General features: G+C 36.4%; 1 protein-coding gene across 1 annotated transcript in view; it reads left to right on the top strand.

Annotated features, from left to right (window-relative positions):
- Nucleotides 1–10,345: 10,345 nt before the first annotated feature.
- The window catches only part of LOC124184008 (alpha-1D adrenergic receptor), a 134,527-nt gene continuing 127,716 nt past the window's right edge, over nucleotides 10,346–17,156 (top strand). Inside the window, exon 1 of the mRNA XM_046573283.1 lies at nucleotides 10,346–11,594. The gene's annotated coding sequence lies outside the window, so the exon portion shown is untranslated. The remainder of the gene's footprint in view (nucleotides 11,595–17,156) is intronic.

The raw sequence follows: 17,156 nt of genomic DNA, 5'->3' as shown, positions 1-17,156 counted from the left end.
CGTAAGTGGAAACAATCCAAACCGCACACTGTGACGGGAGAAATACTGAAGGATGTGGAACTCGTAAGAAGCGCAGGAAGTATGGTGATCATATACGTTGTGGTTTTCCATTTGTTTTACAACGATGTGTGCGCTATGGTCGGGATCATTATTCTTCTTCTTGCGTATGGATCGTTAGGTAGCGATTGAGTATGATTAACTCTCGATCAAAAGCTTAGAAAAGCATCGCAAAGCAACCGCACAAAGCGAATGTGGTGAAAAAATATGGTTCTATTACAAAATAGTAGCACGCAATAGTTGAGAGGAACTGCCAGCTGCCAGAAAAAACGACAACCAATCTGATGAGGGTCAGGGCGAAGGCTCGATTTTTCAAAGTGGTGACTATTTTTCTCGGCAATTTTCTACGCTGCTTTCTATGTCTGGCTAGGGGAAGTCATGAGTCTGGGTTGGCCGGTGTCTTTTAACTTGAAACCAGTGAAACCGTGTTGAATTCAATGATAAACGTGTTTTTTTCTATCGTACAATGAACATCAGTTTTTGAGAAATTATGTGCGTCAGAGCGTCTGTCTTCCAGTTTGTCTGAAACTTTTCCCCACGTGGAAAAGTTCAACCAGCCATTCATAATGTATCGCAAGAAATAATGCAACGTCAGTGCATTGCATGCGGTTTAAATACTGTGCCAAGTGCATCACTCGGTAATTCTTTGCAATCATATTTTGCAGCTTACTACGCACTTCTTGTTTTATTACGTATTTTCTCCACTTACGAAGTAGAGTTAAATATTCTACTTGATCGAATTTTGAATTAAAAATTGTGCTTATTAAAAAAACTACATAAAACAATAGTTCGTATTATTATATTTTGCAAAATTTTTATTTAAACGTGTCCGTAAGACACACTTATTTCTTGTACGTAGCAAACTGTATTCAGACAAATTGATTTGAGACAGAAGAAGTAAACTCTTTGTAATATTTTAATAAGCTAATCGGAAAGATGATTCAAGAAATTCATTGATCAGCGATCGGTTTAATATTGTGAAGGATTCTTCTTACGTCACAATTACAAGCAATTTTTACGATAATGACCGGTGCAATAAAACTAAGAGACGAATAAAAATTTCAGGATACTATCTTGCATGATAATACATATGTATTTTACTTTCAGTTTCCGACAGCTTTTTGTTTCGTCAATCTTACACGGAAAGTGATTGGAACTGGAACCGTCGCTGATTTTCCTCGACCGTTGATTATCTGATGCGGTCAATTACAGAACGTAACGTGCTACTCGACAACAGATTCCTCTATCAAAATCAAAGATTTTTCTCCGTAAAGACTACATTAATACGAAGTGATACGTCACAAGGTCGTCGAATGTCATCGTTTGACGATTTCAATTTTCTCACACTTTCGAAGCAATATTTCGTAGGTGAAAAAAATGAACCCAGATCACAAATCGTTATCAATGACTCATATCGCAGAGGGTAAAATGTCGATAATTTTTGGCAATTTGACAACCTTATCCGCAAAGCTCTGGGATCTGTTGCCGACAGGCAAAGCGCTGGCTGGTAATTCTGAGGTTTCACTAGCGTTTGTCGATAAAAAAGACGTCCACGAGTAGCGGAGCAATTTTCATTCTGACAAGAATTCCATTAGTTGCCGTAACCATGAAGCCAATTCACAGCTTCAAAACGAGAAACGATACAATCGAAGCTTAAATAGTTTGTAACATGTTCAGATACTCAGCTGATGATATGAGTGAATAGTATGGAGGGTAGAGGGATGGAGGACTATTTTTAGTGTGTAGAAGTGTCCGTAAGGTAGAGGAAAATCAAGATGGCGCTGCTGCAGCAAAAGTTCCACAAAGCGCCAATCAGATTGTTTCCCTTATTGCTTATAGCGCCATTCTGGCGACTTGTTGAACTACCATTTCCAGCTTTTTGGTGGACACTTTTTCAGTTGAGAACCCATGTCGATAGCAGTATGAAAGAACGCGACGTCTCAAATTGTGCCAGAAGATCGTGACATCTCAAGTAATGAAAAGACAACGTGACATCTCGACTGAAATCAAATTTTTCATTGATACGACACTGGAAATACGGGCGTATGAATTATGCGAAGCATTTTTTTGCCAATAGATTCAATATAATTGTTTCAACCATTTTCTCATTCATTTAGCCTTCGTAAACAAGGCTTTAACGTCAATCTATTGTTGCACAAGCATTAAATTTTCGCAACAGTTACAACAAAATATAGTAACAGCGATCGCAATGAGAAAGAATAGTAACGGATACTAGACTTTCCGGTAACAGCTGGAAAACTAATTTTCATTTTCCACCTAGAACTGTATTTTCCGACTTTGGTAAAAAATGAAAATAGTTAAGGACTGAGCGGTATCCGGGACGAAAAATTTTTCTCGCAATTAGTGTGAAATCGATTTCATTCTGAAGGCTAAATACATGAGAAAATGATTAGAACAATTGTTGAATCTGTTCTGAAGAATCTGCAAAAAAAAATTCTTTGTATAATTCATGCAGCCAAAAATCCAGTGCCGTATCAATGAACAATTTGACCTCGGTCGAGATGTCACCTTCTTCATTCACAATTTGAGATGCCACGTCTTTCCATAGCGCCGTCGGTATGAGATACTTATCCTCACCTCTATCCTCCACAGCAGATAGCAAGCTGATCGCCTCAACGTCAACAACGCCAAGAGCGACCGGTCAAAGCCGCGGAGAAGAGATAATCCTTTGTCATCCGAACAAGATACGCGACGTCAAGAGCAGCAACGATCTTGCCTATAAATATGATACGAGGACCGCGATCACTCGCTAACGGATTTGTGGCAAAGCGCTGGACCGACTAATTACGCGTCACTTTTTTTTACTCGGCACCAAGCCAAAGCGGCAGGTTATCATTTCGATTGTGTTGTAGCAGAGCGGATGCGAAGCAAAGGCGATCGACCGATCTACTTGGTTGATGGAGCAGTCCTTAATCGGAGACTGTTTTCAAATTTAGATTGAATTTCATGTTAGATAAATTTCTAACGAAATAAGCGCTTCGAGTTGTTCGCTTATTAAATTATCGAACGACCCGTTTAGAGACAACGTCGCGAGCTAAAACATCGAGGAAAGCATGAAAATCGAAGAATTGAAAGCCGTATAGTTGAGGATAGTTTGAATATTAGGATGGTCCTTAAAAAGGTCATTTTTTAATTTCGATCGAGCCACTCCTCAAAGCGGTTCTAAATAAATGAAAAATAATTTATGTAAGACCTGAGCACTGTAACTCAACTGGAAGGGGTGGCGGTATATAGACATAAATCTATGTTCAGTTTCGAATTTGGGTAGAAGCCACTAGTTATCACTGACGATGAAAAACAGCTGTGAAAAACGAAACATTATCTCAGCATTCGAACAGTACTTCCCTTGGAATGAATAAAAAATCATAACTTTGGACGTTGATGTCCTGAAACAGTTCAAAACTTTGCAGAAATACTCTTTGAACATGGAAGATGAAAAAACTGACGTACAATTTTCAATTCCAAATTAATCTATCACCTGATAAGCCATTTTATTCACAGATCGACGATAAAATAATCCTATTTTTCTCAATGTTCGAAGAGTTATTCACCCAAGCTTTCAATTATTTCAGGAGCATCGACGTGCAACGCAATGATTTTTTCTCCATTTCCTGCTACAATGGAAGTACCGTTCAAACAGTTGATGTAACACTTCGTTGTTCACAGCAATTCTTCATTCTCAGTGATAACCAACGATTTCTACCCGAATTCGAAACTAAAACTGGATTTATGCTTTCCGGCACCCCTTCTGGTTCAAATCTGGGGGGTGGCTCGGCCGAAATTGAAACATGACCTTTTCAAGGACCACCCTGTCAATTAAATAAATCCTGAATCAGCCATTGTATAATTTATTTTATGTTTACTGCTTACTTGTATTTTATTTTTGTAAAACCATCAATATTCGTAAGTCCAGAGAGGTTCCATCATTTTTTTTTTTTTTTTGTTACCTTCCGATGAGATGCAATATTCTCGACCAAAAAAAGTATTCCATGAAATTTCTTCCTTATATGACATATCTTTTGTATTTCACACCAACATCGATTATGATCGTAAATCAGAATAATAGTCGACCGTGTCCGAAGTTGTTGGTTGAGAATATCAAGTCTGGCGGACTGCGACCACGGAATTTACTCTCTGCTCTGGAGGCCAGGAAATATCATTACCAATAAAATAGGCACGGCAGGCTCGGCGTTCCATCTCCAAGCTCCGTGAAGAGAAATTCGGCTCTGGTAGCACTCGCTATTCGAGTCTGTGATTTGAGCAGAATGCAGCTCTGACAGAGAATGTAACTCTGACAGTGAAGGCTGCCCGACTTCGTGAAACTAGATAACTGGGGTTATTTTCATTGGCATTTGGCAGAGTTAATTTTTTCTTCCTCATAAAGAGAAGTTCCTTCATTTTCACTCATATTTCAATTTTCACGACGAAACAACCCGCAATAACGTGTTTCGAAACGTTCCGGCGGCTCCGCTAAAACCGCAAACGTTACGAGTTACCGGAACTTTTTTTCTACGCGGGATGTTTTTTTCTCACACCATCGATCACGAGACGCTAACGATTTCAAAACATGCTCAGACGTCGAAGAAATTACAATAGAAAAATATGAGCGTTTCATCGCGTCAGTACATTCGAAAGCTACGATGATGTTTCTACAGTGAAAAAGTTGAACATATATGAAATTGTGAACAAAAGCTCAAGTATCGATGCTTCAAAATTATGAAAGAATAATACTTTCTATAAATACGCTGGAACAAATTTTTCGCTAGCAGCCTATTAAATACTGCCATTTGTTAATCAGAATCAATATATCCGTGCAATGTTTCGAGTATTCGACGATGCTATTTTTCGTTAATCGAAAAAAAGTTTTTCAGCCAACTTGTAAACGATTACAATTTTCCGATTAAAATGAGCCATCGTAGAATGTAATCGAAAAAATTCCCTTAATCTTGGACGATTTCTGAGCGACTTAAAAGCAAGCATCAGCATGTGAGCTTTTGTCACCAATTTTAGTACTCTTCATTTTTGAAATTTCGATGTACCGTGTTTGTAACTTGCGAATATGATCTCGTCGTCATGCCAACAAACAGCATCGATTTCCGGTTCACTTTGCTGTTCGAGAAGATGCTATAGTCAGTAATCACGAAACTAGTAAATTGTCACTTATTTCGACTGTAATCGAAGCCTACGCAACGGTAATGAAAAAAATGTCGCAGTCGGGACAATTTTATTTGCAATGCCGAAGAAAACTGTCCAAAAACTTTTTGGTTGTATGCAAAAATAACTCGAGAAAATGTATTCCTGCGGTTAGTGGTAACTACATTATAGGTATGCATTTATATTGCCCTTATTGTTCCGTGAAACGATACTTTTTTGGATTTTGACATTCGTTATTGCTTGTAGAATTGCGCTGACTGCGGTATCGTCGAGTCAGTAATGCGTAAGCTTTGATAAAATAAAATTAAAGTTGAAGTAAGTGACATTTAACGCGGTCGGTAAATACACTGAGAGAAATTTTTATTTCCGATTACCGTTCAGTCCTTAATTATTTTCATCTATTACCACAATCGAAAAATATAATTATAGGTACAAAATGAAAATTAGTTTTCCAGCTGTTACCAGAAAGTCTAGTGTCCGTTACTATTCTTTCTCATTTCGATCACTGTTACTATATTTTCTTGTATAACTGTTGCGCAAATTTAATGCTTGTGCAACAATAATTTGACGTTAAAGCCTTACTTAACTAAAAAAGTAGAGTAAACCTCATAAACTGATTTTGCGTTCCAATTACCAAAAAAGGATCGACAATAGCGCAAAATCGTCACGCGTACCTCGTTTTTCGTAATTCCAACAATATCCAAACAGTTTTTTTAACGATACCTGTTTTACTAAATTTTTCTAGTTACAAGTGAAATTTTTCTCAGTGTACCGACTACAACATCCTCTTAACAGCATCTGTGCTTCGGTTGTAAAAAATCCGAAAAAACCCGCACGAATCTCCGATGGTGTTTCCAAATCCCCGTGGAGGTCCTGACTTTTGACAAAATGAAAACCATCCACGCTGTAGCGAATGCCTCATTCGTCCGACCGTGTCCGACATGCTCTGTCTGCTCCGAGCCTTGACTCAATCCAGTTCTCTTCCTGCGCTAAAGAAATCGCCGAAGTTATTTACTTGAAGAGGGTTTTCGGGGCGAAAAACCGCCAGGGCAGAACGCCCCTGCTTTTATAAATTTTCGAACTTAAGGTCATGTGGTATTCCTACCATTACCGACCGAGCAAACTCGTCCTTTTTCTTCCTATATCAGATGAACCAACGAACGGAAAGGCGTCAAATTTCTACGGTGCATCGCTCTTTTGTTGCAGAATTCACGATATTTAATAATATCCCGAAAATTATCAACAAAATGTGTGGTTTTTTGACACGTGTGAAAGTGGATAGCTGAAATACTTTGCGCAATTGCAGAAGGAATGAGGCGTAAAATTAGCGTATCATAAGACGGTTTTCATGCAATATCGAGGTAACTAGACCAGAACTAGGAATCACAATAAATTCGTAAATCAAAGATGCTCTTACTATCAGTTGGGCGCACGGCTAACCAAGGAACGCAAAGAACTCGAAAAATTATTCCGTCTACCTATTTCAACAGATCGATGGAAAAATGAATAGCATATGGCGCAAAATCACGAAGAAGATCGAGAATTCCGAGTTCGAATTTGGACGAAGATATTTTCAAAGTTATCTTCTTAAAAATTTGCTCGGATCATTGGCTAGATGGGTTAGTTATAAATATTTAAAAAGAGCACGTTTAATATTTAGATTTATGTTAATCAGGTGTTCTTTATGGAAAACATGTCATGAGATACCGTCATTCCTTTTTTTTTTTAATTATAGTAGTCATATATCAGAAGTATGTCTTAAATATTCAAAAATGAAAATCATGTCAACTATTGAGTGTATAAAGTTACGGATATCCGTCATAACAGTTCTTATTAAAACAAAATTAAATACTTTTGACAATTACTTTTATGTACAATGAAATGATCATATAATTGTAATTTTTGTAATAAATGCCTGAATATAAATCAAAATATCTATTAAACTTCAACTATACTCAACTCTCAACAAAGTTCTACAAACCACTCATCTTTTCCACTCATCAAGTAGATACTTACAACAAGTTCTCATATTTTATGGTATCATTATTGTAGTACAAATAACGTTTCAATGCTGCAATTTTACTTCCAGTTTTCTAAAAAAATCAATAAAATAGCGGTATCGAGAAAACATAATCTTGACTTTAAAGTGGTTGAAAATACAAAAAAAAAACAATTTCAGGCCAACATTTTTATTTATTTTTTTTTTAATTTTTGGAAACAAACGATTGTTCTTTGTAGAAAAAGAATGAATAAACATAAAAAGAAATAATTTGATCACGGGGGAAACATTTCCAATAGAATTTTGCGTGATGTTCCTCGAATTAGAGACCGCGGTCCGACTGTCCAGGCTATGGTATGACATTCGTGCCTGATATCGTACTTCATATTAAACACACAGCGCTAACCGCAAGGCATACTCATCATACCTCCATGTTTACTGAGCAATGTGTAGTGTATGTACGGTCCAAATTTCGTCTACAAAAATGTCTTATTGTGTATATTATGTACAGTCATATATACCCGATTCTCATGAATTAAGTATGACCACGCGGTATTCATTGTTGTAATAATGTGAATACATGGTTGCTGGCAACCTCCTACAAACTATATACATTATATACAATACGCGATTATGATATACCATTGTAAATTTTCGTGAGACCGAAAATCCCAATTTCAATAGGAATAGATTATACGTTATATATAGGCTGTATGCTCGATGAAGCTCGAGACGTCTAGAGGATCTAAAATTCATCGGACCGATTAACTACTGGCTTTGTTGACGAAATTCTGACAAATCTGAGATTTGGAGTTTTGACGAACGAGTCAACGGTTACGCGATCATGGTGACATTTGCAACCAGTATTGTCCTTCGACGATTCATTCCACGGTGGTTTTTCAATTTTAGTCTCGTTTCTTTGGTTGCAAAAAAAAATTTTGCAACCCATCTTTCGCAAACAAATTAACCGACTGATTTTTATAATTTTTTGGGTTCGCAAACGACGAAGTTATTCTCTCGTAGTCGCAGAAAAAAGGCATTGAAAATGAAGATAAAAATTTAGATTCCGGCAGGAAGATTTAGCGAATATGTATCGCACGTTATGGTTGATCGATTTATTGAAAATTGCATGAATGCTAACGGAATCTGTACTCTTTTGATAACAAGGTATTTACAGTACCGATGCTGTTCAGTTTCTTTGTAATCGATGAACACGTTTTAACCGTTTTTATGTTCCTCCTTTTTTTTTTTACTCCGAATCGAACAAGGATCAAGAATTTCTTTCATCTTCATAACGGCCCGTGCGATTCGGTAATAACAAAGAAAGATGAAAGAGAATTTTTCTTTTTTTCTTAAAAAATAAACGAAACTTCCGAACCCCGCAGAGCTGTGCGAAAGTATGTAAGAGAAAAAAATAAATGAAGAATAGAAACCGCATTAATCGCATAGGAATAGCTGAACGTGAAATTCATACGTTTCTTAGATTATAAATAGATCGTTGTACGGCTTGAGATTTTGAGTTAGTTAAACGCCGGAATGTGCAGGAGCATGACGACGACGACGACGATGATGATGATGATGATGATGATGAGTTATAAAGAGAAGTAGAAACAACGTCTGATCTCGGAGCTCGTTTGTTCCTCATTTCTAGCATATATCTATACTATGTATGTATACACAGGAGAAACCATTCTCTGGCACGTATCATACGAGTTTCGCAAATAAACCAGCGAACCTAATAATAGACGTTTAACATTAACAATCTTAGGTGAAAATTCGTTTTTTCAGCTCTTACCTAAAATTTTACGTGCCATTGAGAAATCTGTCTATTACGTAACTTGTTCTTATTCGTAATACATCGGAACTAATTCTTGTCCGGCTATTCGCAGTATCGCAGTTATACGCAGTCATTCGCAAACAATTTTTGCATTTCATTTTCCAACATCGACGAAAGAAGGTGAGAGAGAAAAAAACGTCAATTCAGGAAAACGTTCGGACGTAATTCGAAACGATTATATGTTTTTATATAACCCGAGCATGTTTTACGCCTTTTCCCGTGCGTGATTTCCGTGCACAAAGTATTCTTTTCTATGACGTACGAGTAATTCTGCAAATGGGCATGCGCGGAGTATTGAAAATACCACTTTTAAGCACTAGAAGTTGAAAGTGGTCATTTCCGTACTGCGCGCATGCGCGTGCGAGTTTTTCTCATTGTTACACAATATACTATTCTGGCGCAGAATACTTAGAAGTTGATTCATAATTTGATATAAGAAAAAATTGTTCTCTGCTAGATAATTTCAGGTGTAAGGAATATTCAATTCTTCATTATTTTTCTTCTGCACAAATTAATCGTTACGGACTGTTTAATCAGCGACGGAAATTAGTTGACCTATTATCGACGGAGTACATTTTATTTAAGGAGTTGCAAATTTTTTTGCGCAATGAAACTAAGAATAAACACCAAATAAAAACGAGTCAACGAATTAACTATTACAACTTCAACCATTATTACTTTTTTATTACAACTTTTGGCAAACGCAATTAAAATTTGATCCAAGCATTTTTAATCATCTACTTCAATCTCTGTAAAAGAAAATAACGAAGGAGAACTCCGTCCGATAAAATCTTCGAGGGTTGTAAAAACGAGGATTCGAAAAACTGGTGGTTTTTTAGTGTTTCCGATATTCCGGTAGTCAAAAAGTCGTAAATCTTTCGCGAATCGTGTTCAACTGCGAACAGCTGCGGAAGAATCGATCCTTGCGATAATTGAGTTTACCTTCTTTTGTCACGAAGCGAAAATTCGAAGCCTTCGAATGACGTTTTTTTTTTACCTCGTTTCCCGTCCCGTCCTTTCACCGCAACGAAGCACCGAACACAACGAACGTTTTTTCACACCCCTATTAAAGGGGGAAAACTTTCCGTAGACGACGACGACGTCGTTCTTCGGTCTTATTGGCCGAGATATTCGTATACTGCTGATATCGCACGTGATTATCCCTGCGCTTTGACGAGACTCGAGACGCCGAGAGACGAGCCGCGCGGATTTAACCCCCGTTCAGTGCCTCAATCCGGTAAACCCGGCTCTTTCAGTTATGCCCGCGCAGCCCGACGACGAGGATCGCGTTCGACGCCCGGCGTCGCGACGCCCGCTAACGTGAATTGACTTGTGCTCGTGTTACGACAGCGATAATTGCCGCGTACGAGTAGCGAGGAGTAGAAATCGAGACTTTCAATTTCGAGATAATTACTAGGAGCAAAAAAGCTCTCAACACCGATGATTAACGAAAATTCGGTGAATTTCGAATTTCGATGCTTTTCAGGTTTCGCTAATTTAACTCGTCGATGTCGCGACGTTTTCACGCTTTCGATTTTCTGTCGTTTCGTATCGCTTTTGCGATAGAATTTGAAATTTATACCGACCTGTTTTATTCGTTTCACGCATTAGTGAAAGGTTTCATCATTTTTTCGATTTACTTGAGAATAGTTTTCGGTCCATTTTTTTTAACTCGGTTCAACATATCGCAATAAATCGTAGATTTACGCGATGAGAAAATTACGAGGAAAATAAATAACGGACGGTGTCTGCAAAATTGAACGGATTTCAATTTTCAGTTAAACTTGTAACCCTCGCGATTCTAAAATATAGAAACAAATTAGCACGTTTCGTCAGCAAATAAACATGCAAATTTTTATGCAACGCATGCAATCTGTGACAATAAATTCGTTCTTACGATCGTTTCTCGATTCTTCTCACGTGGAAAAAGTGGTGGAGAAATACATTTGAACAAAAATTACCTCAGACGTGAAAAAACGGACATTTTCGAATATTTGTTAAACGTAAATATGATAAATTAAAAATACGAACCGAATATATGGATATAAGACGAGTGATTGAAATTCGAAGTACAGACAAAAGTGAAAAAGATTGAAATAAAAAAATTTGAAAGAAAAAAAAACAAATCGAAATACGACAAAAGTTTCAATTCTTATTTTAATTCTCATTCACAGCATGAGTTGATCCTGACCCAGAGAAAAAGTTTTTTTCCTCTACCGAAAATCAAGTGTATTAATAAGTAGGCCTAAACATATATTCGCTAACGTTAAGTGACGCGGCTGGTGAGACGAGAAAAAAAAAAAGAAAAGAAAATAAGTAAAAACAAACAACGTACACATCGACAAAACGGCGAATGTTTAAAAATATAATTTGTGGTGTGAACAAGCGTGACAACGTATTAATGAACGCACGTGTCTCGGAACTTTACGTTAACTTGAAAAAGTTTTGGTGTATAAAGAAATAACGTAATAAACTAACGACACGAGAAATTATGCCCGATTGGAGAGGAAATACGCGGCGACAAATGTGAGTGCAAGTTATTTTTATCTCAGATTGACTCGATTTTTTGTGTACCGTTTCAAAATTCTGTAAGAACTTTCTCAAAGAATGTAGAATGTACTGTTCGAATTTTTTATGTGGAGGAAAACTGATCAAGGTCATTTCGGTATTTTTCTATTTTCCATTTCTTCATCTTCCATGTGAGTTTCTGTGTTTCGGGAATTTGTCTGACCGGTAATTGGTCATTGAAAGAAATCGATTTGAATTCGCTTTTTCTGTTCCTATAAAATTTTCCTGAAAAACCTTAGAGAATATTCACTAAAAAATTGTGTGAATTATTCAACAACTGACAGCTGAATAAAATTAAATACTAGTCTGGTACGAATGACAATTTTTTCAAACTGATTTTTTCTTCCAATCTCTAGCTCACAAAATTTAGCCAGAAAATGTTTCAGAGAATTTTCCAAAAATCGTTCCTATAATTCTCTTTCTTTTGTTTTTGAGCGTGCGAAAGGTTTTTGAAAATTTTTTTCATGATTTTATGAATTTCAATTGTGAAACGATAAAAAAATAGCTTACTACTTGCACTAATTTCTATCCCAGACATTCAATGACGTTTGTTTCCGAATCGTTCCTGAAATCACGGCCATAAAATTTCTCTAAAATTGTATGAATCGATTCATCAAGAAACTAGGGAAGAGAATTCGTAAGCAAATTGTTCGGTAATTGCACTAATTTTTAACTTTCCGTTTCTCTGTTTTCAAAGAATAATAATGGAGGTTATTGGCTTTGATCGGTTCGGTACTTTTTCAATTATTTAAATAACAAAATTCCAGAAAATCTAACAAAAATGATGATATCTTGAGAATGGATTAATGGATCTAAATAAAAATTGGTACCGTGAGCCGTTTTGGGTTGCTAATCGCGAACCTAAAGTCATAGTTGCAAAATTTGAATTTGTCGTATTCGATAAGCTGAGAAAAAAAAAACTAGAGACACTTATGAAAATTGGCATTCGCCGGTTCGTTGGATCGTTGATCACGAATTTGAAGTCGTATTGCGAAATCCAAAATGGAGATCCAGTACGGTGGAAAAGAATCTAAAAATATTTCGATTTGAGTAGAAATTGGTAGATTGAGGTTTTTTGGGTCACTGATAACGAATCCAAAGTCAGACTTCAAAAATTTGCAACGGCGGATCCATTATAGCGGTTTAGAATAAAAACCATCGTCATATTTTCGTGAAATTTGCTATTCCAGGACTTTGAAATCATTAATCACGAATCTGAACTTGCAATTCGAAATTTGAATTGGATATTATTCTTTTCCTTCTCTACAATCTTGGAACCTGCACTGTGAGAACGGGAAATACGAGAGCTGGCTCATGGCCAGTCCTCAGCCGCTTGTTATTCGAGACATTCGATTACGTTTGCCTCCGAATCATTTTCGAAACAAAGGTGATAAAAAAACTGCAGTAAAATTGTACAAATTATTCGAGTTCGATTTCGATATCCGCCTTTTGCGAATAAACTTTTCTCGCTGAATTTCGACCAGATGATTTTTTCCCCTCAACTGTTACGTCACAGAATCGCTCAATCGTGCGTATGTGGTGAAAAATTTTCCTCGAGGCGTTGGCAGACCGGCTGCCTGTTGCGCATTCATTCTCCGACTGTGTTCTCGCCTTCGTACATCAATTTCAACGGTTTATATCGTACCTCGAGTTGAGTCCGAGTAGTAAGATCGACGTCCAGTCAGACGCGCGAACTGCTTGTAGAAATCCATGGAAATGTATGCATGAACGCTCGTTTATTCGGTTCTTTTTACGACTGCGTAAATTCGCGTGCCAACTCGAGAATCGCGAGGCTGCTGAACTGTGAGCGAAGCTGGAAAAACAACTAAGTAGGGATTATAAAAAGAAGGGATTGAGCCAGAGGAGAGAAAGAAAGAAACGGTATTTCATTCGGTTTTACGTATTTACTCAACGCTGTGTTTAATCCCTGTAAGTTACATCATTGAAATCGTTTATAAACATGTTGATTGATTTTTGTTGATCCATTGTCTTATATTCTTCTTCTTTCACCTCCACGTACGTGCTTATACGTTATACGGTATTAAAAGAGCTGTGATTTACGTTCCGATGAAAGGATGCGACGATTCTTTTAATTCCGTGTTCATCAAATTTTACAACTATGTAACTTGCGGGGTTTGATCGCTCGTTTTATTTATTTTTATCCAAAGTCAGGAGAATTATTACGCTATCAATTATTTGACAGACGTGATCGGAATATTAAAGATTTATCGAAGAACATAAAAAATCTGTATAATATTTTTTTTTCACCCGTCTTCCAAACTTTTTTAATCAACTCGAGTTTGTGCCAACATTTTTTCTATTCACCTTATTTTTTTAATCCGTATAAATTTGAGGATATATTTTTATCATCGCGCGATCGAATGCAACTGATTTTTTTATTTTTATTTTTTTTATTTTTTATATTTGAGGAAACGACGAATCTTAACTCAATTCAAATTCGTAGATTTTTGCGTTTCCGATTTTATTATCGCTGCTTTGTGAAATGGAGTTCGCCGTCGATTTGAGCGATTGTCAAATTTGAATATCGGAAAACAATTGCGATTATTAGGACAAAATTATTGAACAAAATTTTCAATTTTGAAACGTGAAACTCCATTAAGCGTCATTCAATTTTTATCACGCATCCTTTTGTCACAATTTTGAAGACCTTCGAACAACTTTCGTAGAATATTGGGAAAGGAAATGCCGAATCCTCAGTCCTATTTATTTTATCTTCTTATGGCGCAAAGTATTTCCTCATTTCCCTAATCTTACGGATTGAAAGCTGAGAGATGAAAAAGATGAAAATGACGAAAAAATACCCCCCAAGAAATGTTTCAGAATAATTTGCGTTTCAAACAAAGTTCAATTCGATTTCACTTCGTACGAGATTTTCTCAAATATTGCTGAACGCGCAAAAGTAGGTAAAACACAGCGTAAAATTTCGCTCAAAAGTGACACTGAACCGACTGAAGTTTTTTAATAAATTGATCATGGTTCCGGTTTTATTCCTGAAAAAATTGAGAGCGGAGAAACGTAACGAAGCTTCACAGATTGATATCTAATTTCACATTTTATGTATGTACAAACCTCCGCGAAACGCGTGTCATAAAGCACGATAACAGAATTTCATAAATCTGATAAAAATTGCAATTAATTTTGATATCGCATAATATCAGCCCACCCATATTTCTCAGATCAATAATTATTCCGCGAACTTGAAAATTGGACAAGCTTATCGCATATTTTTCAGACTTTCGCAAGACTTGCCAAAGTTGGGCAGCATTTTCAATACAAAAAATACAACATAGTTTTCCGCTAGGTCTCCAATTAATTAACGTTATTCGTTAAATTACAAGCTTTATGATTTTCGCTGCGATACGAGAATTAATCAAGGATCGTCTATTTCGGTGATAGGAATTCCAGAATTTTCATACATTCGCTGATGTTAGTTAATTTTCGAAAAAGTTTGCTGAAAATGACTTAAAAAATACCAAAAACAAATGGAAGTAATTTTTAAACAAATTTATCATTATCTTGCCTATTGGTTTTTTTTTTTTTTTTACATTTATTTATTTATTTCTGAAGTTTATTAGAATCATGACTCCGGGAGTTACATTTTTCATGAATTTTCATCGCAAGTATTTTCATATTCCCTACTACGTAAATAATTTGTCTTCGAAATTTTGTGTTCGTATTGACGAAACGATCTGAAATTTATTCTCTGTCACGTATTTGACTACATCCGTCTGAAAATCTTGAACAATAACAATACACCGAGAATTACTGCATAAAAAAAGATGCATATACGTGTTTCTCTTCTCTTGCAAAAAATTTATTTCCAACTAAACGGCGATAATTTTGCAAAAACAATCAGCAACGAGCCAAAAAAAAAAACCCTTTTCCTAAATCGAATGGCGTTATAGACTTGAAAACCAACGCCTGGACTTTTCGCTCACAGTTTATATTCAAAGTTCCGGTAATTTGTCGTATTCGCATATATAGCATACATATCGCGTTTATTATTCTCTTTCACTTTCTTTATTTCCCTTATCAGTTTACTGCGCTCTTCCTCACATTTTTCTACACATTTCCCGCTCGCTCCTCGTGCCACGACTTTTTTTTCATCTCTCATATTTTTCTCTCCCTTCTTTTTTCCCTCGAGATAAATCGCAACATTTGATGTTGAGGCGTGAAATATTGCGACGGAAGTTGGTTCCGATAAAGTTTCATTCATGCGTATTTCCTTCGCGATTCTTTTTTTTAATTATGCCATGTTTCTTTCGCTCTTTTGCCTCTACCTCATATTCCGTTTATTATTTCACGAAAATTCCTCACCTCGTTGATTTCATCGACCAGCAAACAATCTCGTTTTGAAATAAATTTTATTGTTTTTTTCAACTCGATATTAAGTTATTATTTCGTAAGAATCGAATTTTGCGAAATTTGTCGAACGAGTAAAATGAAAACCGAAATTCGGTGAATCTTTTTTTGCCAAATACGGTATTTTACGGATTGCTGTTGAAAATCCGAAATTGACAAGTTCCGAAATTTCCATATTCCGAATCATTTCGTGGCGAAACTTAAAGTAAAGATTCGAAACTTTGACGAAACATCAGTTTCGAATGTTCCGAGACTCGACTCTCAAAATTCCGACGAGTCCAAAATTTGAAAATCTGCAGCATCAAAATTCCCGTATTATCAAAGATTGTTAGTTCTGTAAATTTTTGGCTTGGTGAAATTTGAGCGCTTTGATCTTTCCTTGTTTTGGATTTTCGATATTTTTACGTTCGTAAAACTTGGATATCTCTACTTCAAGTTTCGCCACCGAATAATTCGGGATCAGGCGCTTTCGGAACTTTTCAAATTCGGAGCTTAAGCTCCGCCCCCATTATGCAAGTTGTTCTCAGGGGAATAAAAATCTGTTTTTAATTCTGTTCGAACTATAGGAGAATTTATCAGTGTTACAAAAGCAAGTTTTGAAAAAAAGAGAAAAGAAAAAGAAATACCCCATTGATTCTAGAGTTGCGAGAACTATGCGAAGAATCATTTATCGAATTCGAGTTGGTCAGGGTTGGATGCCAAGCGAGTCACGGTGGAATGCCTTATACAAACCGAGATAATCTTAATAAATTACACCTCTATTCATACGCCTATGTGTATATTCATCCTTCTAGTTTCTATTCTCGGCTAAGCTCGCGTCGAAGTTGTACGAAAAAAATGCTTTGATTATTATTCGAAGGTGGTAAACGAATTTGATCATAAATCAAATTGAAACTGGGTGCGAAATCGACATTTTTTCGACGAATTTCCGGTACAAAACAGCCTGAATTACATGATGAACAAAATAATATCGATCAAGAAAAGAACCGATTCTTGTCTACTAAATGAATTCTTTTTCCTCTTCATCCTGCGAGTGGTAAAAAGTTTTTTGGGTAATAAATTCACGGAGGTGGAAATAAAAATGTGTTATTTGGTTAAAAAAAAAAAAAAATGCGTGTTCAAAAAATCATTTCAACC

Source organism: Neodiprion fabricii, chromosome 5 (assembly GCF_021155785.1).
Source record: "Neodiprion fabricii isolate iyNeoFabr1 chromosome 5, iyNeoFabr1.1, whole genome shotgun sequence".
In the NCBI taxonomy this organism is placed as follows: Eukaryota; Metazoa; Arthropoda; class Insecta; order Hymenoptera; family Diprionidae; genus Neodiprion; species Neodiprion fabricii.
This window is presented reverse-complemented; position numbering and strand designations above follow the sequence as displayed.